Source organism: Saimiri boliviensis, chromosome 11 (assembly GCF_048565385.1).
Source record: "Saimiri boliviensis isolate mSaiBol1 chromosome 11, mSaiBol1.pri, whole genome shotgun sequence".
Lineage (NCBI taxonomy): Eukaryota > Metazoa > Chordata > Mammalia > Primates > Cebidae > Saimiri > Saimiri boliviensis.
Window position 1 is genome coordinate 42,988,450 of NC_133459.1, and position 22,874 is coordinate 43,011,323.

General features: G+C 45.6%; 1 pseudogene; it reads right to left on the bottom strand.

Moving 5' to 3' along the window:
• Window positions 1-21,094: 21,094 nt before the first annotated feature.
• LOC120366078 (metaxin-3 pseudogene) lies at window positions 21,095-22,070 on the bottom strand (annotated as a pseudogene).
• Window positions 22,071-22,874: the final 804 nt, after the last annotated feature.

Consider the following 22,874-nt stretch of genomic DNA (forward strand, 5'->3'; position numbering starts at 1 on the left):
ACTTCAGACTTTAAATTATATGACAAGATTATCTACAAGCATTTATTCCATTTACCTAAGTAATTAATTTTTTAAAAATAGTTTACTCAGATTACCTGTTGAAACTGTGATAGTTATAATTTCAAGCTATTTTCTTGTTAACCATTTTTCTGACCTGTGAATTTCAGGTTTTCATAAGTAAGAAACTTAAGTTTAGATAGATGGATTTGTTGTTGTTGTTGTTGTTGTTGTTTTGCCAAAAACTCGGGATTTAGGTGTTTTAATTAACCAAACAATATTAACTGCCTTATTTATTACATTGCCCACAAAGATAATTCTCTTTTGAGCTGCATTCACAGCTTTATAATCCTCATGCCAAATTTTGACATCTAGCAGAGATAAATAATGTACGTAGACAATTCTGAAGCCATTTCTTTTTTTTTTTTTTTTTTTTTTTTTTTGAGACGGAGTTTCGCTCTTGTTACCCGGGCTGGAGTGCAATGGCACGATCTCGGCTCACGGCAACCTCCGCCTCCTGGGTTAAGGCAATTCTGCTGCCTCAGCCTCCTGAGTAGCTGGGATTACAGGCACGTGCCACCATGCCCAGCTGATTTTTTTTTTTTGTATTTTTAGTAGAGACGGGGTTTCACCATGTTGACCAGGATGGTCTCGATCTCTAGACCTCGTGATCCACCCGCCTCGGCCTCCCAAAGTGCTGGGATTACAGGCTTGAGCCACCGCGCCCGGCTGAAGCCATTTCTAATTTTATTTCACCAAAAATTTTAAAACCAATTTATTTATTAAAGTTTACTTAAGTCGTGTGAACTTGAAAAAGCATTTGGCTTAAAGTCTCTGTTTTTCTAATAAAGTATTTGATTTAAGAGCTTTTTAAAACCGATTAATTAGAGCTCTTTTATACATTTTTAGGACTAAAGCATCATATGCATGACACATATATACATAGATATATTAGACACTAGAGAGAAGTCAATCTTACAGATCTATAAGTCTTCTAATTTTTTCTCCTATTTTAGACTTTCAATTTCTTGTTAACGTATTTTATTACCCTAGGCAATTGTCAGCTAGGTAGCCCTAAATTTGCATATTAAAGGAACTCTAAGGTTAAAAAAATCAGATAGCAAAATTTACATCTCAAAGTACAGAAAGAGAATCTGGTGGTGGTAGAGGGAGATTAAAGATGGATACCAAATCAAACATAAAATTATAGAAATGTATCATAGGATTGTATAAAGAGACCAATTTTATTTAGATAGGGACTACTTATCTTTTAACTAAATCCCAGAGCTCTGCACAGAGCCCACACTGAATCCTGTGTCTCCAAAAAGGAAGAATTATTATGAAGCTAGACCACATGATGCTTTTACAGTGCACTTAAAAACCTTTTTTTTTTTTTTTTTCAAAACAAAGATATGTCTAAATGTCTAAATTACACTCTTCCTTGGCTGGGCATGGTGGCTCACACCTGCAATCCCAGCACTTTGGGAGCCTCAGGTAGTTGCAGATCACCTGAAATCAGGAGTTTGAGACCAGCCTACTAACATGGTTAAACCCTGTCTCTATTCAAAATACAAAAATTAGCAAGGTAGGGTGGCATGCATCTGTAATCCCAGCTACTTGGGAGGCTGAGGCATGATAATCACTTGAACCTAGGAGGAGGAGGTTGCAGTGAACTGAGATCATGCCACTGCATTCCAGCCTGGGTGACAGAGTGAGACTCAGTTTCAAACCCAAGAGTAGCCTCTGTTGTAATAACTCTGTTAGTCAAAAAAAAAAAAAAAAAAAAATCAAGTAACATGATACAAAAGCAAGCAGTTTAAGATCTGAGACAAACTTGTCTGTTTACATTCTTGGGGTTCCATAAGGAAACCCAAGGAGAAACAGAGGTTACTCCCCAGAAGAAAGTCTGGCCCTTCTCCATTTTCTTTAAGCAATTCCAGGCTATTATAAACTATTTTAGGTCCCTCATGCAGCAGAGGGTGGCAAGAGAAAGGAGAGACAGCAGAAGTAAATGAAGTAAACAGAAGTCAGTCAACTGAGAAGAAAAAATATTTTTCTTTTTTTTTTGAGACGGAGTACTGCTCTGTATTCAACCTGGAGTGCAGTGGCACGATCTCGGCTCACCGCAACCTCCACCTCCCAGATTCAAGCAATTCCCTTGCCTCAGCCTCCTGAGTAGCTGGGATTGCAGGTATGCACCCCCATGCCTGGATAATTCGTTGTATTTTCAGTAGAGACGGGGTTTTACCATGTTGGCCAGGTTGGTCTCAAACTCTGACCTCAAGTGATCTGCCTGCCTTGGCCTTGCAAAGTGCTGGGATTACAGGTGTGAGCCACCGAACCTGGCCTGAAAAAAACTTTTGCTTGAGAAAAAGACAAGGCCCTAGGAGACCAAAAAAAAAAAAAGGCCTTTTAATACAAAACAACATGGATGTTAGCTTTTAACATCCTTTACACTTTGAACTCCTTTAAAATGTCTTTTTAAATCTTGTTACCATATTTTATCTAGGACAAACTGCTGGTATTTCAGAAGTAACAAGTATCAAACCAGAAAGGACTTGATTAGGAACCAAATAGGCTGCCATGGTGAAAAGAAAAAAAAAAGAAGGCAGGACCATAGTATTGGAATTTCAGCACGGGGCAACAGCCAGGCTCTTTGGATTGACTAGCAAAAAGGTGGCCTTGTTACGTGAATAAAGCCTCTTAAGTAGTCAAAATAAACAATCTTTCCTTTTCTTCCCCCATTTTGCTGGCCATTTTCCCCCCACCTTCTTTTTTTGGCAAGAATTTAGCCACTTCAGAGGCCTTGTTCCCCATAATTTGGAACTTTCCTTCAGATTTAATCAAGTTGAATAGAGTTGGTCAAACCCAATAGGAAAAAGACCGAAACAACAACAAAAACAGAATTAAACCAACGGCAACAACAAAGTAGTTAAGCGAAACAAAGGATTACTGCAAAGGATTGCTGAGTGCTCTACTGATAATGATAAATTAAGATCAGCTGGTTGTTAGTCTTTTTTTTTTTTTTTTTTTTTTTTTTTTTTTTTTTTGAGACGGGAGTTTCGCTCCTGTTACCCAGGCTGGAGTGCAATGGCGCGATCTCGGCTCACCGCAACCTCCGCCTCCTGGGTTCAGGCAATTCTCCTGCCTCAGCCTCCTGAGCAGCTGGGATTACAGGCACACGCCACCATGCCCAGCTGATTTTTTGTATTTTTAGTAGAGACGGGGTTTCACCATGTCGACCAGGATGGTCTCGAACTCTCGACCTCGTGATCCACCTTAACTTTAGCCTGCATAAAATCCTAATTCAGGAAAAAAACTCAAACTCACCTTCCTTATTGGAAGCAAGCTCAAACAAACTCCAGAAAGGAGTTACCTGCCTTCCATAGTCATGGAAGTGGGAAAAATTGCCTTCCTTGTTGGAAGCAAGTAAAAATCCAGAAAGGGGAGTGTACAGCAAAATAAACTTCGGCTATCTGGGATTCTCTGGAGGGCAGGGAGCTTCCGGGCCTCAGCAAATTGTCCTGTAGGTTTGAGCCATAAAGATAGCTCAAACTGGTACCAAGCACCAATAGGAGATTTGTCAAAAGTCAGGGCCGCCTCCACTCAGGGTCCCTTCATGGTTGCCAAATGTGAACACAAAATATCTGAGATAGGTCTCAGTCAATTTAAGGTTATTTTGCCGAAGTTAAGAATGCACACCCATGACACAGTCTCAGAAGGTCCTGATGACATGTGCCCAAAGTGGTCAGGACACAGCTTGGAAAAAAAAAAAAAAAAAAAAAGGAAAAGGATAAAAAAATTCCAGCAAGGTTGGAGAGAATATTTGTAAAAAAAAAAAAATTAAAAAAAAAAAAATATATATATATATATAAATGACACAGCTTGGTTGTCTCCATTTCAGGGAGACATGAGACATCAATCAATATATGTAAGTTGCACATTGGTTCAGTCTGGAAAGGTGGGACAACTCGAAGCCGGGAGGAGGGGAGAGGCTTTCCAGGCCATAAGTGGGTGAGAAAGACAGTTGCATTCTTTTGAGTTTCTAATTAGCATTTCCAAAGTGGGCAATCAGATATGCATTTATCTCAGTGAGCAGAGGGATGACTGAATAGAATGGGTGGCAGGTTTGCCTTAAGCAGTTCCCAGCTTGACTTTTCTCTTTAGTATAGATTTATTTTCCTTTCACATCCGTAATCTCATATAATGACCAGTCCATGTTCAATTTCCCTAATTGTCCCTAAATGTCTTTTGAAGATCATTTATTTAAATCAGGACTAAGGCTATATCTTTCATTAGGTTGATAAGTCTCTTATCTCTCTCTCTCTGTCTCTCAAGTTAAATACAAGTTTTTCTTTTGAAATAATATTTTTCCTGGTTTCTAAAACAGAAATCAGATTTTTTTTTTGTTTTTTTTTTTTTTTTTTGAGATTGAGTCTTGCTCTGTTGCCCAGGCTAGAGTGCAGTGATATGATCTCAGCTCACTGCAACCTCTGCCTCCCAGGTTCAAGCAATTCTCCAGCCTCAGCCTCCCGAGTAGCTGGTAATACAGGCAGAATACAGGCAAACCCGGCAGAATACAAACTTTTTTTTTTTTTTTTTTGAGACAGAGTCTCGCTCTTGTTACCCAGGCTGGAGTGCAATGGCGTGATCTCGGCTCACCGCAACCTCTGCCTCCTGGGTTCAGGCAATACTCCTGCCTCAGCCTCCTAAGTAGCTGGGATTACAGGCACGCGCCACCATGCCCAGCTAATTTTTTGTATTTTTAGTAGAGACGGGGTTTCACCATGTTGACCAGGGTGGTCTCGATCTGTTGACCTCGTGATCCACCCGCCTCGGCCTCCCAAAGTGCTGGGATTACAGGCGTGAGCCACCGCGCCCGGCGAATACAAACTTTTTAATTAAAAAAATACATATAGAGCCGGGCGCGGTGGCTCAAGCCTGTTGTGCGACCCGCAGAGACCCTTCCCAAAATAATTTAATCCAAGGAACCGTTGGGCCGAGTCCAGGTTTATTTGGGTCTGCGGGCAACTTGAGCGGGAGAGGGAAGAGCTGCACCCAGCAGCTGCCAGAGAGGGTTTTTATAGGGGCGGCGGCCTGTATAGGCGAGGTGTTGCGGAGTGATTGGTGGCGGGCGGAGGGGGAATATTGTGGCGTGCAAGGGTTGACTTAGCTTTGGCGGGCTAAAGTGGGGAGATGATTGGCTTGCCTTGTTGCTGGGTGGACTGATCTCTAGAGGTGGCCTGCCGAATGTGGGTCCCGGATATGGGGGATGGGCTATCTCTACCCAACATTCCCGACTCCCTAAAAAGGAAAAAGGACGACGAGGTTGTTCTGGCTACTTCCTGCTGAAGGTGGGCGGCGGAGGGGTTTGATTTCTTAGGGAGCCTGAGAAGTGGGCAGAAGGGTGTAGTTTTTTGGGGAGGTTGGTGGGGGAGTGGTGTAGTTGTCCTGGGAGAGAGGCGCTGGTGCGGTGTTATTGTAGTTTGGTTCCGGGAGGGGGAAGACTGGTTGTAGCATCATTTGGTTGATGGTAACTCGGGTTAGTTCTTGAAGCCGTCGCTGGAGGAACTGGAAAAGACAAGGAGCAATGAGTAGAAGAAGACAGATTATTAGTAAGGGTTCAAGTAGTGGGGATAGGAGGGTATACATGGAAGACGACCACCATGTGGAGGCTTCTGTTGAAAACTTGTAATTTTGGAGGCTGGTTTTGATTTTTTGGAGATTTTTAATTTGTGTTTCTACCAATCCGGACTTGTTGACATAGTAGCAGCATTCTTTTTGTAGGAAGATGCAGGTTTCTCCACGCTCCGCCGTAAGTAGATCCAGCGCCCTCCGATTTTGTAGGGCTACCTGGGCGACCGAGGTGATCTGTTGTTGGAGAGATGCTAGAGACGCCGCTGAGTTCTTAATGGCTGCCTGAAGTTGTGAGGAAAGGCGAGCCAGAGCTTGGTGAGAATGGAACAATGCCCCTCCTCCCAACCCAGCGGCCAGCGCGGAGCCTGTAAGGGACAGGCCCACAGCCACCGGGAGGAAGGCCGCCCTTTGGGCGTGATGAGATGGAGCCTGTGGGACCTGTAGTAGGAGGAACTCGGCCGGAGAGTAGACAGTGAGCCGAGGTACTAGGGTGACTGGAAGGCATAAGAGGGTTGGAGGCTGGCTAGAGGACAGGGTTTTGGTTAGGGTGCCATTGCACCAGAAGAAAATGCCCCTTGGAGCGGTTAGGTTGGTTGAAACCCGCCTGGTGTGGTTACAATGGGAATAATTGTGGCCTAGGGAGTAGCAGGCCGGGAGCTGAGACTCAGGTAGAACATAGAGGTGTACGTTAGGAATGGGAGTAAAGGGGTTGGATGGTTCTGAGGCATTACGCGGGAAGGGAACCGGTACCGCAACGAGGGGAGTCTGTTCTAGAGTGGCACACAGGAGGCAGGAGGTGAAATTAGTAAGTCCGGACTGATTGGCAAGTGCCAATCCCTCCCTGAGGAGGGCGATCCATGAAAAGGGGGTGTTGCGGGGTTGGAGCTGGTTGGTTAGGACTTGTTCCTGACTTTGTATGGAAGAACGAACCTGTGCGGGGGTAAGGACGTAAGCGCGCCATATGTACAGGTGTGAGGACGGGAACTGTTGTTTTGGGAAGTCGTAAAGGGCTGCCTTTTGAGGACTGGTCTATTTTTAGTTTTACGGGTTGGAAATGGTTAGAGTGAATTGGTTTTTTCCCGTTGGGGTTTCCTGGGGGTTTAATTGTGGAGTTCTGGTTACAGGTGAGAAACCGTTTTTACTGTTTGGGTATGGTGGGACTTGGTCCAGGGTACAGGAGGACCAGACACAGCCCAGACAAGAGTGCCAGGAAGAGGCCTGACAGCCATCAGGCTGTTTGTAATGGAAGCAGAGTACAGGGCGGGGGACCTTGGAGTTAAAAAAGGAGGAAAAGTTGACCTGAATGGGGTGTGAGCGCCCCGCAGCGGGACAGTCCGAGGTGGCTAGAAGATGATTGTGAGAGTAAGGGGAGGAGTCACAGATATGATGTGTTTTGGTATAGTTTTCAGTAAGGAAGAATCTCCAGACATACTGAGAGGAGTTAAGTTTTGGTAAGTTTGAGAGATAGAGGGCCAGTAGGAGTACACTCCCAGCGGGGAGAGGGGGGCCATCAGGACACCTTTTCACTCGGGACAAGTGGACCCACGACGGGATTTGTGCGACTTTAATGGCTGAAGGGGTGGCGAGGATGACCGTGTAAGGGCCCTCCCACCGAGGAACTAGAGGCCTTGGGGTAAGAGTTTTTATGAGGACTGAGTTTCCAGGGGAGATTCCCTTGGAATTGGTAGGAGGATTAGAGGGGTGGGGTATGGAGGAATTTGCGTGCTCCCTGAGGAGGTTCCTGAGGAGGGTGAAGTAGGGGAGATAATTTTCCAGGGGGGTTGTGTTTGGAGGTGGAGGGGTGGACAGCAGAAAGGGGCGCCCGTAAAGGAGTTCGAACGGCCTGAGCTGTGATGAGCCCCGTGGGCGCGCCCGTAGCCTGGCAAGGGCTAGGGGAAGCAGGGTGACCCACGACTGTCGGAGTTCTAAGGAGAGTTTGGTGAGCTGCTCCTTGATGAGCCCGTTGGCTCGCTCTACCTTACCAGAAGATTGAGGATGGTAGGCAGCGTGGAGTTTCCACTGGATTCCTAGGGAGGTAGAGACAGCATTAGTGACTTTGGAGATAAAGGCGGGGCCGTTGTCGGACTGGATGGTAGCTGGGAGTCCAAAACGAGGGATAATGTCCTGGATCAGATGGTGGGCCACTTGGTCAGCCGACTCAGAGGTGGTAGGGAAAGCCTCTATCCATCCTGAAAAAGTGTCAACCAGGGTTAACAAATACTTAAAGTGTTTGTGTTTAGGCATATGGGTGAAATTAATCTGCCAATCCTGACCCGGTAAGAACCCGCGGAGCTGGTGGAGTTGCTGGCGGAGGTGACACGCCCCTTGAGAATTGGTCTTTGCACACGTGAGACAGTTTTTGTGGACTTGGTGGATGGTTTGAGCGAGTCCGCTGGGGTGTAGCAGGGGTGTAAGGAAGTGGAGTAAGGCTTTTGGTCCGATATGGAGTGAGTTATGGATGTCCCGTATGATTGTGTTTTTTTGGGACTGGGGAAGGATAAGTAGGTTATGTTTAAAGGCCCATCCATCTCTGAAGGCAACACCAGGGGTTTGTTGTAGGGTTTGGAGTTCGGTGTCAGAATACTGAGGATTGTAACAATGAGATAGAAAATATATTTTGGCTGGGGGTGGACAGTTTTGCGCAGTGTCCCTTGCTGTCCTATCGGCAAATGCATTGCCGAGTGCCTTAGGAGACCCCGAGGACTGATGTCCCCGACAATGAATGATGGCTACTTGTTTAGGCAGTTGGATGGCCTCGATGAGGCCAGCGATAAGCTTGCCATTGATTACCGGGGTACCCTTCGTGGTGAGGAAGCCTCTTTCCTTCCAGATCATACAGTGAGAATGTGCAATAAGGAAGGCATACTTGGAGTCTGTGTAGATGTTGACGATCTTGTTTTTTGCCCATTTAAGAGCTTGGGTGAGTGCGACAAGCTCTGCCTGTTGGGAGGTGGTACCTAAAGGTAGGGAGTGGGTTTTAATGACTTCAGAGTGGGTGACGATGGCATACCCAGCTGCACAAGGTTTGGAGGGACGTGAGAAAGAGCTGCCGTCTACGAAGAGGGTTACAGCTGCCTTTAGGGGGGTAGCCTGTAGATCCGGTCGTGGGGACTGGGCCTCAGATAGAACCTCAGGGCAGCTATGCTTGGGGGGGAAGCGGCGGGATCAGGAAGAAGGGTGGCCGGGTTTAGGGCAGGACAGTGGGAAAGAGTAATGTTGGGATTTTCTATAAAGAGTAGATGAATGAGCTGGATCCTAGAAGGTCCCAGGTGTGGCAAGGACTGGTGAGAAAAGAGTTCCTGGGCCGGGCGCGGTGGCTCAAGCCTGTAATCCCAGCACTTTGGGAGGCTGAGGCGGGTGGATCATGAGGTCGAGAGATCGAGACCATCCTGGTCAACATGGTGAAACCCCGTCTCTACTAAAAAAGTGCAAAAAATTAGCTGGGCATGGTGGCACGTGCCTGTAATCCCAGCTACTCAGGAGGCTGAGGCAGGAGAATTGCCTGAACCCAGGAGGCGGAGGTTGCGGTGAGCCGAGATCGCGCCATTGCACTCCAGCCTGGGTAACAAGAGCGAAACTCCGTCTCAAAAAAAAAAAAAAAGAGTTCCTGGAGCTTATGGGGGGAGAAGACCTGAAGTGGCTGCTGCAAATTTATTTTGAGGGCTTCTGGGGTGAGAATAGCGGCTGCCGCCAGTGCCCGGAGACAAGGCTGCCACCCTTTTTCGGTGGGTCCCAGTTGTTTGGAGAGATAGGCTAAGGGAAGAAGGGTGGGGCCAACGGGCTGCGCTAAGACTCCTAGGGCCACATGCCCTTTCATCAGTGTACAAGTGGAGAGGGAGGCTAGGGTTGGGTAAGGCCAGGCCTGTGGAGGCGCATAGAGTTTGGAGTAAGGTGTGGAAAGCTTGTGTGACCGCGCCTGGAGAGGACAATGGTCCCTCGGGAGTGTCCGCGGCGGCTTGGTATAGTGGTTTTGCCAGGAGGGCAAAGTTTGGGACCCAGTGGCGGAAGAACCCAACCATTCCCAGGAAGGAGAGTATTTCTGCTGCCGTCTGGGGTGGTTGGAGGGACCTGAGGGCCTGCAAGCGGTCAGCTGTGATAGATTTTTTTCCCAGGAGTTATTTGCAGGCCCAGGTAGGTTACAGAGGGGGTGGCTATTTGGGCCTTTTTGAGGGATACGTGGTACCCCCTCGCGCCCAGAAAGTTCAGCAAGAGGGTGGTGGCCCGAACACATTCAGGGCGGCTGGGAGAGCAGACCAGCAGGTCATCAACATATTGAAGGACAACAGAAGGAGCGAGGTTGCAGTCAAGGAGGTCGGCGGCCAGAGCTTGCCCAAATAAGTGAGGGCTGTCCCTGAAGCCCTGGGGGAGGACCGTCCAAGTGAGTTGTTGAGAAAGGTCCGTGTGCGGGTCCTCCCAGGTGAAGGCGAAAATGAAGTATAAATCAGGGTGAAGGGGGATGGTAAAGAAGGCATCCTTGAGATCCAGAACTGAAAAGAAAGCAGTGTTGTGGGGGATTTTTGATAGTAAGGTGTCGGGGTTGGGGACAACCGGGTGTATGGGGATGACGGCATCGTTGACCAGGCGGAGATCCTGGACCAGTCGATACTCTCCAGACGGTTTGCGAACAGGGAGGATGGGAGTATTACATGGGGAGTTGATGGGGATGAGGAGGCCGCGACCTTTGAGTCTGTTAACGACGGGAGAAAGTTCAAGGCGGTGCTTCCTGGAGATGGGGAACTGGGGACGGCAGAGGAATCTGGGAGAATGTTCCTTAAGGGAAATTTTGACAGGTTGGTGGTGTTTGGCAATTGTGGGTGTTTCAGTGTTCCAGACCTGGAGGTTGACGTCTGGGAGGAGGGAAAGAGAGTTTGTGGGAGTAGACGTAGGGTCAGAACTGTGGAGTAGCGCTAGGAAGCAGCAGTTGGTGGTGGGGGGGAAGGTGATGTTGGCGTGGAGTTTGGCAAGAATATCGCGGCCCAACAGGGGCACGGGACAGGAAGGGATGACTAGGAAGGAACGACTAAACAAAGTGGGACCGTACGAGCAAGTTAACGGAGGGGTTTGCCGTGGGACGTGGGGGGGCGCCATTAATCCCCATAACAGAAACCTGGGAAGGACGAGTCTTGCCATGGTAAAAAGGAAGTGCAGAATAGGTAGCCCCCGTTTTGAGTAAGAAGGAGACACTTTTACCCGCTACCTGAAGCGATACCCTGGGCTCGGCAAGGGTAACCGGGGTTGAGGAGCCAGGGCCTCTTTAGTCGTTTAAGAGCCCCAGCAACTCGGGACAGAAACCTCCGGAAGAATCCGACCTCCGTGCACTCTGGTTGGAGGCCGGATTATCCAGGGTTGCCCCGCGTGATCCAATCCCTCTGCCAAGGGCGGCTGAGGCCTTGGACGCACTGGGGCAATCCGACTTCCAGTGTCCCGTGAGTTGACAAAGGGGGCAAGGCTTAGTGGGCGGACGGGGTTGTGGGTAGTTGGAGGCCCAGTGACCCTCATTTCCGCATTTGAAGCAAGCTCCCGGGGGGGGCCGCTGACGGCCACCAGATTTCCCACCTCCTGCCAGCCGCAGAGCTTCCACCAAGGCTTGGGTTTGTAGAGTGACCTTCTGTTTCATTCGGGCCTGGCGGGCTGCCTCTGCTGCATCCTCCCGGGCTTTAAAAACTTTAAAGGCCATTTTTACCAGGTCCTGTATGGGGGTTTCCGGCCCATCTTCAACCTTTTTTAGTTTTTTTCGGATATCAGGGGCAGATTGTGAGATGAAATGGGAGGCGAGAACAGTTGCCCCATTTTGGGATGCGGGGTCCAGCCGGGTAAAACGGACAAGAGCATCTTGCAAGCGGCCGAGAAAGAGAGCGGGATTTTCATCTGGCCTTTGAGTTATTTCTCTAAGTTTGTCATAGTTCACCACCTTATTGGAGACAGTATCCATGCCCCGTAGGAGATATTGGAGCATGCGGTCACGAGCTGGGATGTGGGATCCTGGCCCCTCCTGATAAATCCACTGGGGGTCTGTGCTAGGGAGAACTTCAGCTCCAACGGGGACCTGGTTGGGGTTTATAGCATGGTTCCTGTTAGCTATATGTCTAGCCGCCGCTAGAATGCGCTCATGTTCTTCTGCGGAAAGAGTGGAGGTGCAAATGACATGGATATCGTGCCATGTGAGACTATAGGCCTGAGTAAGGTACTGAAACTCCTTAATATAGGTGGAGGGATCAGCCGAGAAAGATTCAAGTCGGCGTTCGATTTGAGCCAGGTCTTGGAGGGAGAAAGGAACATGAACTCTGACGAGACCTTCTGCCCCAGCCACCTCACCAAGTGGCGCCAAGACAGTCGGTGGGTGGGAACGAGTATGGGCCGCAACTGGAGAACTTAAAGGGGGCGGCACCGCAACGGCAGGAGGGGAGGAGGACGAGGAAGGAGGAGGAGGAGCTGTGGGTGAGGAAGGAGGAGGAGGGGCTGTGGGTGTGGGGGCAGAGGTAGAGGAAGCTGGGGGAGCGGGGGCAGGTCCTGCAACCGGCGGAGGCGGGGGGTGCGATAGATGATCAGGCAGCTCCTCCTGCGGTTCATAAGGAGTGGGAGAGCTGACCTTGGGAGGGGTGCGAGCTAAGAGAACTTGATGAGTGGAACAGGAGGAGCAGAGGTCGGGGTGGGAACGCAAATCCCAAAAAGCCTGGACGTACGGCACCTCGTAATTCTTGCCAGTACGGCGACAAAAATTGTCTAGGTCTCGTAGGACGTTGAAATCAAAAGTACCAGTCGGAGGCCAATGTGACCAGTTATCAAGCTGGTATTGGGGCCAGGCCACTTGGGATAGAAAGATAAGCTTCTTTCGTTTGAGGATCTGGGAGTAGCCCAGCCGAGAAAAGTTGAGGAGTAAGCACCCGAGAGGGGTGTTGTTAGGAATTTTAGACTCCGTGTTCCCCATGGCGCGTGTGGCGGGACCTTCCCTTTAGCGGGATTGGGCTAGAGTGGTGTGGGAAGAGGCGTCCCGTCTGTCCCACAGCCCCTCTAGAGGGAAATAGGAAGAGTTAGAGGAGGCGTTCCCCGTCTGGCTGCCCCTATTATGTGAATGTGCGTGTGGGAAGGACCAGAGGAGGCATCCCTCCTCTAATCACTTCCAAGGCTCCTGGAGCCTGGTTGGAGGATCTGACTCGGGCCGGCCGGCGCTTGGCGAGGGATCCGTGGAGTGGGAGACGCGAAAGGAAAAGAGGCCACCACACGCACCGCGGGGAAGATAGGCAAGCAAATGGACTTACCTTATCCGGAGCGTGGAGGCCAATTCAGAGGAAGGGGGTCGCCAGAGGGAGGGGGCCGCTGGTGGACCAGCCGCCCACACCTCCCGGGTTTCAGCACCAAATGTGCGACCCGCAGAGACCCTTCCCAAAATAACTTAATCCAAGGAACCGTTGGGCCGAGTCCAGGTTTATTTGGGTCTGCGGGCAACTTGAGCGGGAGAGGGAAGAGCTGCACCCAGCAGCTGCCGGAGAGGGTTTTTATAGGGGCGGCCTGTATAGGCGAGGCGTTGCGGAGTGATTGGTGGTGGGCGGAGGGGGAATATTGTGGCGTGCAAGGGTTGGCTTAGCTTTGGCGGGCTAAAGTGGGGAGATGATTGGCTTGCCTTGTTGCTGGGTAAACTAATCTCTAGAGGCGGCCTGCCGAATGTGGGTCCCCGATATGGGGGATGGGCTATCTCTACCCAACACCTGTAATCCCAGCACTTTGGGAGGCCGAGGTGGGTGGATCACGAGGTCAAGAGACCCAGACCATCCTGGTCAACAAGGTGAAACCCCGCCTCTACTAAAAATATAAAAAGTTAGCTGGGCGTGGTGGCGCGTGCCTGTAGTCCCAGCTACTCAGGAGGCTGAGGCAGGAGAATTGCCTGAACCCAGGAGGCGGAGGTTGCGGTGAGCCGAGATCGTGCCATTGCACTCCAGCCTGGGTAACAAGAGTGAAACACCGTCTCAAAAAAAAAAAAAAAAAAATATATATATATATATATAAAGTTCTTTTTATTTGAGTCTTCTTCATACTTCTTTTTCTTTTTTCCTTTATTTTATTTTTTTAGCGACCCTTGGTGCTAAATTCTTTTTATTTTATTTTTTTTGTTTATGTGCTAAATTATTTATACTTTTAAAAAACATTTTCTTTTTGATTTTACATATTTAGTGTAAGAAATTACTGCAACAATCATAGGACTTGAAGCAAAGGTTTGGGCACAAAGCATGCTGACTGTCAGGGTGATAACTCTGGTGCCAGTTTAAATAACAGAGAGGCTTTTTAAAAGAAAAAGATATTTACATGGGAATAGAGTATTGTAATAGTAACATGTCTTAGTATAACTGTAACACCCGTAGTGTGTGAAACTGTGTATGCATTTACGGAGGTAAAAGAAGACAAAAATTTTTAAAGGAAAATATGAGGCTTTATACGATTGTTTTGAAATAATTATCTTTGGCTTATAAAGATCCGTAACAAGAATGACACTATCTGTAGTTGTTGAGCAAGTGTCCATGCAGAAGCATTTTTTTGTATAAGATTATGATAGTCTTTGTGTAAGGTTGTATTTTTTGTAGTATTTTGTGATCCTTTTTGTTATTAGGCATGCAAGTATGAGAACTCTCACTTTATTGCTTTATGGTCTTAAGGGTGTTTTGTTTGTTTTTGTTTGTTTGACAGGATCTTGCTCTGTCACTCAGGTTGGGGTGCGGCAGCCTGAATGCAGTTCACTGCAGCCTCAACTTCCTGAGCTCAAGCAATCCTCCACCTCATCCTCTAAGTAGCTGGGACCACAGGTGCACACCACCACACCAGGCTACTTTTAAAATTTTTTGTAGAGACAGGGTCTTGCCACGTTGCCCAAGTTGGTCTCGAACTCCTCGGCTCAAGCAACCTGCCCACCTCAGCCTCCCAAAGTGCTGGAATCGCACCCAGCCAATTTATCGTTTTTTAAATATTCCTGATTTTATTATGATTTTGACAACTTTTATATATTGTTTTTGATTAAATCTTTTTTAAAAGAATTAATTTAATTTAAAAAAAGAAAAAAAAAAAAAAAAAAAAAAAGACAGGTGTCTCGCCATATTGCCCAGACTGGTCTGGAACTCCTGGGCTCAAGTGATCCACCTCCCCTGGTCTCCCAACAGACATGAGACACTGCGCCAGGCCCCAATTTTTTTTTTTTTAGGTATTATTGATCAATTACTCTGTAGTTAGGCTTTGATGTCCCCGGTGTCAAGATTAACCTGTCTTGGTTGTTGGTCTCATCTCTTGTTTCTGGGAATAATTGGCAACTGAGAGTCAGTGTCAAAATTTTAGTCACGTTTGAGTAACAATGGAATTTGAAGAAAATGGCCCTTAGGCTGTTTACCTGGTGTGTATTATTAAATTTAATTTTGCTTGTTTTTTAGTCTTTTGTCTTATTTTAAAGTTTTGGGGCAGTATTATTTTGTTAGGAGCTAAATTTTTGTGAAAAGTTAACATAAGCAATAGATATAAAGTTTTTTTTTTTTTTTTTGGTGACGGAGTTTCGCTCTTGTTACCCCGGCTGGAGTGCAATGGTGGCGATCTCGGCTCACCGCAACCTCCGCCTCCCGGGTTCAAGCAATTATCCTGCCTCAGCCTCCTGAGTAGCTGGGATTACAGGCACGCACCACCATGCCCAGCTAGTTTTTTGTATTTTTAGTAGAGACGGGGTTTCACCATGTTGACCAGGATGGTCTCGATCTCTTGACCTCGTGATCCACCCACCTCGACCTCCCAAAGTGCTGGGATTACAGGCTTGAGCCACCGCGCCCGGCCTAGATATAAAGTTTTAAAAGGGAAAATTAAAGTACATTATTAGAAATATGACAATTTTAGTTTGTATAATGGTTTTGAGCGATGAACTGAGACTTAAAGACTACCAATTGAATAAATTAAATGGCCATAGGAAATTCAGTTACACCTGTGGTAATTATATGACCTGCTTTGTTAATTTTCTGTGTACGATTCTTAACTTTTTAGAGGAATTTATTTAGGTATAGCATGTAATATTAGTAATAGTATAGACTTTTAAATTTTATTTTTAATCTTAATTTAATTTAATTTTGAGTCAGGGTCTTGCTCCGTTGCTCAGGCTGGATCATGCTAATTGCAGTCTTGATCTCCCAGGCTCAAGCGATCCCCCCACTCAGGCTTCCGAGTAGCTGAGTGTACAGGTGCGTGCCACCACAACTGGCCTTTTTTGTAGAAATGGAGTCTCCCTATGTTGTCCTGGCTGATCTTGAACTGCTGGGCTCAAGAAACCCTCCAGCCTCATCCTTCCAAAGTGCTGGGATTACAGGTGTCAGCCACTGCACCCGCTACTCTAGCCTTTAAAAATTTTAACTAATGGATATTAAAGGATTTTTTTTTTTTTTTTTTTTTGAGGCAGAGTTTCACTCTTGTTACCCAGGCTGGAGTGCAATGGCATGATCTCGGCTCACTGCAACCTCTGCCTCCTGGGTTCAGGCAATTCTCCTGCCTCAGCCTCCTGAGTAGCTGGGATTACAGGCACGAGCCACCATGCCCAGCTAATTTTTTGTATTTTTAGTAGAGACGGGGTTTCACCATGTTGACCAGGATGGTCTCGATCTCTTGACTTCGTGATCCACCCGTCTCGGCCTCCCAAAGTGCTGGGATTACAGGCTTGAGCCACCGCACCCGGCCTATATTAAAGGATTTTTAAGTTCTTGTTCTTCTTCTTCTTCTTTTTTTTTAGAGATTGTAGCCTTGAGCTCCCGGGCCCCAGGGATCTTCCTGTCTCAGCCTCCTGAGTAGCTAGGACTATAGGCTCGCACCACGAAGCCTGGCTAGTATTTTTCTTTTTTGTACAGACAAGGTTTCATTACGTTGCCCAGGCTGGTCTCAAACTCCCAGCCTCAAGTGATCCTCTTAATTTGGCCTCCCGAAGCACTAGGATTACTGGCATGAGCCACCACGCCCTGGTCTAGGTTAGCTTTTATGTTACTAGTTGAAGTTATTGATTGCGAAATTTTAATTATACCGTTTTGTTCAATGAAAAAGGTAGGCATAGGGCCGGGCGCAGTGGCTCATGCCTGTAATCCCAGCACTTTGAGAGGCTGAGGCGGGTGGATCACGAGGTCAAGAGATCGAGACCATCCTGGTCAACATGGTGAAATCCCGTCTCTACTAAAAATACGAAAAATTAGCTGGGCATGGTGGTGCTTGCCTGTAATCCCACCTACTCAGGAGGCTGAGGCAGGAGAATCGCCTGAACCCAGGAGGCGGAGGTTGCGGTGAGCCGAGAGCGTGCCATTGCCCTCCAACCTGGGTAACAAGAGCGAAACTCCGTCTCAAAAAAAAAAAAAAGAAAAAGAAAAAGGTAGGCATTAAGGAGGATAAAAGTTTTATTATAATATGGACTGTTGCTTTGATATCTTTGAAAAAGTTGTCTATAATATGAAAACATTTACTTTTTTTTTTTTTTTTTTTAACCAAGACTTCCCTCCACAAGTAAAAACCATTAACTTTTTCTGGGAGCTGAAGTTTCAGTTTCTTTGGTCATGACATCCGGTGATTTGGTGAATGTTTTGTGTGGCCTGTATATCATGAGGCTTGGTTTTTAAAAGTAATTTAGTTTTAGTTTAGAAACAGAGTATTTTTTGCTTTTCATTAGAGAGTTGGAGGAAATTAGAAAGAATTTAGGTTTAATATGGTGTATAGGTAGATAAAAGGAATTTGAAAATAATGTATGGGGTTATAGTCTAATAGGTGTTTTACAGGTTTTTTTTAGAACATAATTTAAAAAATGATTATATAGGAATCTCGGATTTAAAACCTTTTTAAGTCTGGGAAGCCCAATCAAAGCAGATATTAGCTTTTTAAAAAAAGTCTTATGAGCCTGTAAGGAAGTAACAATTTTTATTTGTTTCTTAACAATTTTTACGTATTGTAAGGTTGAGAACTCTTGAAGTCAGGGATTTTATGTGCATTTAAAAATACGATGGTTTAGTCAATGTTTTTAATGGTATTTTTTAGAAAGAGTAGATTTTAATTGAATTTGTGTAAATAATTATGTTCTTATAAAAATAATATGCATAGTTTTTGAACTTTTGAAGGAATTAAGTAGGGAGAAAAAGCAAATGTTTTTAATCTTTGTTTATAAAAGTATATTTTGGCCAGGCACAGTGGCTCACGCCTATAATCCTAGCACTTTGGGAGGCCGAGGTGGGTGGATCACCTGAGGTCAGGAGTTCGAGGCCATTCTGGACAACACAGTGAAACCCCGTCTCTACTAAAAAACAAAAAATTAGCTGGGCTTAGTGGCATGTGTCTGTAGTTCCAGCTACTCAGAAGGCCGAGGCAGGAGAATTGCTTGAACCTGGGAGGCAGAGGTTGCAGTGAGCTGAGATCACACCACTGCACTCCAGCCTGGGCAACAGGGTGAGACTGTCTCAAAAAAAAAAAAAAAGTATATTTTATTAGGTTATTATTATTATTGAGACAGGGTCTTACTCTGTCCCCAAGCTAGAGTACAGTGGTATGATCAAGCTCATTGCAATCTCAATCTCCCAGGCTCAAGAGATCTTTCCACCTCAGCCTCCTGAGTAGCTGGGACTACAGAGCATGGGCCACCATACCTGGCTATTTATTTTTAATAGAGATGAGGTCTTGCTATGCTACGCAGGCTATTATTGTAAATTATCGATCACGTATGAGATAAATTTTTCTTTATTTTTTTCTTTTTTAGAAATGGGATCTTACTTTGTTGCCCAGACTTGAGTGCAGTGATGCATTCATAGCTCCATTGCAGCCTCTGAACTCATAAACTCAAGTAATCCTCCTGCCTCAGCCTCCCAAGTGGGGACTACAGGCATACGCCACCACACTTGACACATTAAAAAAATTTTTTTTTGTAGAAATGGGGGTCTCACTTTGTTATGTAGGTTGGTCTTGAACACCTGGCTTCAAGTGATCCTCCTGCCTTGACCTCCCAAAATATTGGGATTACAGGTGTGAGCTACCATGTCTGGTCAAAAATTTTTTAATTGAAAAAGAAACAGTACGGTCAGGCGTGGTGGCTCAAAAACCCTCACATAATTATGCATACCTCTATTCACACAAACTAGAAAACCTACAAGAAATGAATAAATTCCTGGAAACATACAACCTCCCAGGATTGAACTAGGAAGAAATAGAAACCCTGAACATGCCAGTAATGAGTTCTGAAATTGAATCAAGTAATAAAAAGCCTACCAAGCAGAAAAAGCCCAGGACTAGATGAATTCATAGTTGAATTCTACTTGATGTACCATTCCTATCAAAACTATCCCCCAAAATTGAGGAGACGGGACTTCTCCATTATTTATTTTATGAGACCAACATTATTCTTTTTTTTGAGACAGAGTTTTGCTCTTGTTGCCCAGGCTGGAGTATAGTGGCATGATCTTGGCTCATTGCAACCTGTGCCTCCTGGGTTCAAGCGATTCTCCTGCCTCAGCCTCCCAAGTAACTGGGATTACAGATGTGCACTACCACACCTGGGTAATTTTTATATTTTATAGAGATGGGTTTTCGCCATGTTGGTCAGGCTGGTCTTGAACTCCTGACCTCAGGTGATCCACCTGCTTCATCCTCCCAAAGTACTGGGATTACAGGCATGAGCCACTGTACCCAGCCACTTGTAGTAATTTTATTGTTTTAACATAGGGGACCATTTTTTTTTGTTTTGTATTAATGTAGTTTCAGCAATAAAGTTTAATATTTAGAAAGACATAAATAACTTTTTGATTAGTCAATTTGATTATGCACAAAACTTCTAAAATAAATGTTTTAAATGAAGCTTATTATAACATTATCATTGATGACATGTTTGGACTTTTTGTCTTGTTTTATTTATTGTTGACCCTTGAACAACAGAGGTTTGAACAGCATAGATCTACTTACATATTAATTTATTTGAACCGAACATGGATCAAAACTACAGTATTAATGGGATATGACACCCTGGTACATGGAGAGCCAAATTTTTGTATATGAAGGTTCTTCAAGACAGACTGGGGGACTCGAGTATGCATGGATTTTGGTATACTTGGGAGTCCTAGGACCAATCCCCCTACCAAGGGATGACTGTATGTATACATTTGAAATAACTAGTTTATTTTAGGACAAAAATATAGTGGATACAATTTTTTAAAATTTTTATTCAGAGACAGGGTTTTGCTCTATTGCTTAGGCTGGAATGCAGTGGCATAATCATAGCTCACTGCAACTTCAGTGCACTGGGCTTAAATGATCCTCCTACCTCAGCCTCTTGTGTGTCTAGGACTACAATTGTGCCCCAACGTGCCCAGCTAATTTATTTTTTATTTTTTATAAAGACAGGGTCTTGCTCTGTTGCTTAGGTTGGTCTTGATCTTTTGGCCTCAGGTGATCCTCCTGTCTCAGCCTCCCAAAGTGCTGGGATTACAAGCATGAGCCACCATGTCAGGCTGAGATTTATTTTAACATAAAATATTTTTAACCTTTTTTAAATTAAAAATATATATTCAGGCCGGGGGTGGTGGCTCACACCTGTAATCCCAGCACTTTGGGAGGCTGAGGCGGGCGGATCACCTGAGGTTCAGAGTTCAAGACCAGCCTGACCAACATGGAAAAACCCCATTTCTACTAAAAATACAAAATTAGCCTGGCATGGTGACACATGCCTGTAATCCCAGCTACTTGGGGGGCTGAGGCAGGAGAATCGCTTGAACCTAGGAGGCAGAGGTTGCAGCGAGCCAAGATCGTGCCATTGCACTTCAGCCTGGGCAACAAGAGCAAAACTCCATCTCAGAATATATATATACGTATATATGTATATACGTATATATTTGTTTTTAAAAATATGTATTTTTATATTTATAACTTTTATTTATTTATTTTTTTATTTTTTTATTTTTATTTTTTGAGACAGAATTTCGCTCTTGTTTTTTTTTTTTTTTTTTTTTTTTTTTTTGAGACGGAGTTTCGCTCTTGTTAACCCAGGCTGGAGTGCAATGGCGCGATCTCGGCTCACTGCAACCTCCGCCTCCTGGGTTCAGGCAATTCTCCTGTCTCAGCCTCCTGAGTAGTTGGGATTACAGGCACGCGCCACCATGCCCAGCTAATTTTTTGTATTTTTTAGTAGAGACGGGGTTTCACCATGTTGACCTGGATGGTCTCGATCTCTTGACCTCGTGATCCACCCGCCTTGGCCTCCCAAAGTGCTGGGATTACAGGTTTGAGCCACCGCGCCCGGCCATAACTTTTAATATATATTTACCATTTATTGTTTTTTTAAAAATTTTGTTTCTTATTTTGAAACAACCATTAAGTTAGATTTAAAACATTTTAAAAAATAATGAGCATATTTTAAAAGTCTTTTTATAGTTTTTAAATAAAAAATATATTTTATTTGGAAATAAGCTATATATTTAATGAGTACTTATTATTTAATTTAACATAAGGAATAACTTTCTTCCTCTGCTGATGTCAATTTGAATGTTGGCAGTTTCCAAGGAAGAAGTTGAGGGTTTTGGTGAAGATTGCTATACATCTCCAATGCTAAGCCTAAAATAACTATTTAGGATAGCATTGCAAAAGGATCGCAGGTTGGAGAAATGTTTCAAATGTTCTTGTAACTGAACTTTAGGAGAGGGCTTTTTTTTTTTTTTTTTTTTTTTTTTTTTTTTTTTTTGAGACGGAGTTTCGCTCTTGTTACCCAGGCTGGAGTGCAATGGCGCGATCTCGGCTCACTGCAACCTCCGCCTCCCGGGTTCAAGCAATTCTCCTGCCTCAGCCTCCTGAGTAGCTGGGATTACAGGCACGCGCCACCATGCCCAGCTATTTTTTTTTTTTTGTATTTTTAGTAGAGACGGGGTTTCACCATGTTGACCAAGATGGTCTCGATCTCTTGACCTTGTGATCCACCCGCCTCGGCCTCCCAAAGTGCTGGGATTACAGGCTTGAGCCACCGCGCCCGGCCAGGAGAGGGCATTTTATGCAGAGGTTCAAGGAAAACAAACACGTAGGTAACCAAAGTAGAATGGGTATCTCCAAGGAAAAACTGAGATGGTCACAATCTATCTGACAGAAGATTTAGGCACTTAGCGTCTCTGCAGATCCGTGATTCCGCTTCCCACAGGTGGTAAGAGAGAGGCTCTCCTCTGGTCAGGAGAATTCCATCAGTGCTCTTTCAGATTATTTTTTCAGGCAGGATCAAACCCAAGGGAAAAGGAATCTATGAAGCAAACCAACACCATGGCTTGGTCACAGTAAACTGATTGTTGCTTTCAACCCAGAGTGTGTGAAGCACAAGAATGGGGCAGCTTCTGTTTGAGGAGAGCAGTGAAAGCCAGTGTATCTGCCCTTCCTTTGGCTGGACGTTCATAATCAGCATTATATTTCTGTTTTCTTTAAAAGTTGAACACTTTTTTTTTTTTTTTTTTTTTGAGACGGAGTTTCGCTCTTGTTACCCAGGCTGGAGTGCAATGGCGCGATCTCGGCTCACCGCAACCTCCGCCTCCTGGGTTCAGGCAAATTCTGCTGCCTCAGCCTCCTGAGTAGCTGGGATTACAGGCACGTGCCACCATGCCCGGCTAATTTTTTGTATTTTTAGTAGAAACGGGGTTTCACCATGTTGACCGGGATGGTCTCGATTTCTTGACCTCGTGATCCACCCACCTTGGCCTCCCAAAGTGCTGGGATTACAGGCTTGAGCCACCGCGCCCGGCCAAAAGTTGAACACTTTTACCAGCTAAGAAACAATGTTGTCTTTGGTTATTCTTTAACTTTCCAAAAGAAAGTTAATGTCATAGATAGCCACTGGAGCGGTTCAAGGGAAGATATACTGATCTATGACATTAACTTTTTTTATTTTTTATTTATTTATTTTTTTTTTAGGCAGAGTCTCCCTCTGCCACCATCTCTGCTCACTGCAACCTCTGTCTCCCACTTTAGCCTCCGGAATAGCTGGGACCACAGGCACATGCTACCAAACCCAGTAAATTTGTTTGTATTTTTAGTAGAGTTGGGGCTTTGCCATGTTGCCCAAGCTAGTCTCAAACTCTTGAGCTCAGTGATCCACTGCTTGGGCTTCCCAAAGTGCTGGGAGCTACCATGCCTGGCCCGACATTAACTTTCAAGTGCGCACCAGATACTGTGGCATAAGCCATCACCACTACCTACTGGCTGTGGACCAATGGAAGCCCTTGGCCACCTTCTAGCCACTGAGCTCC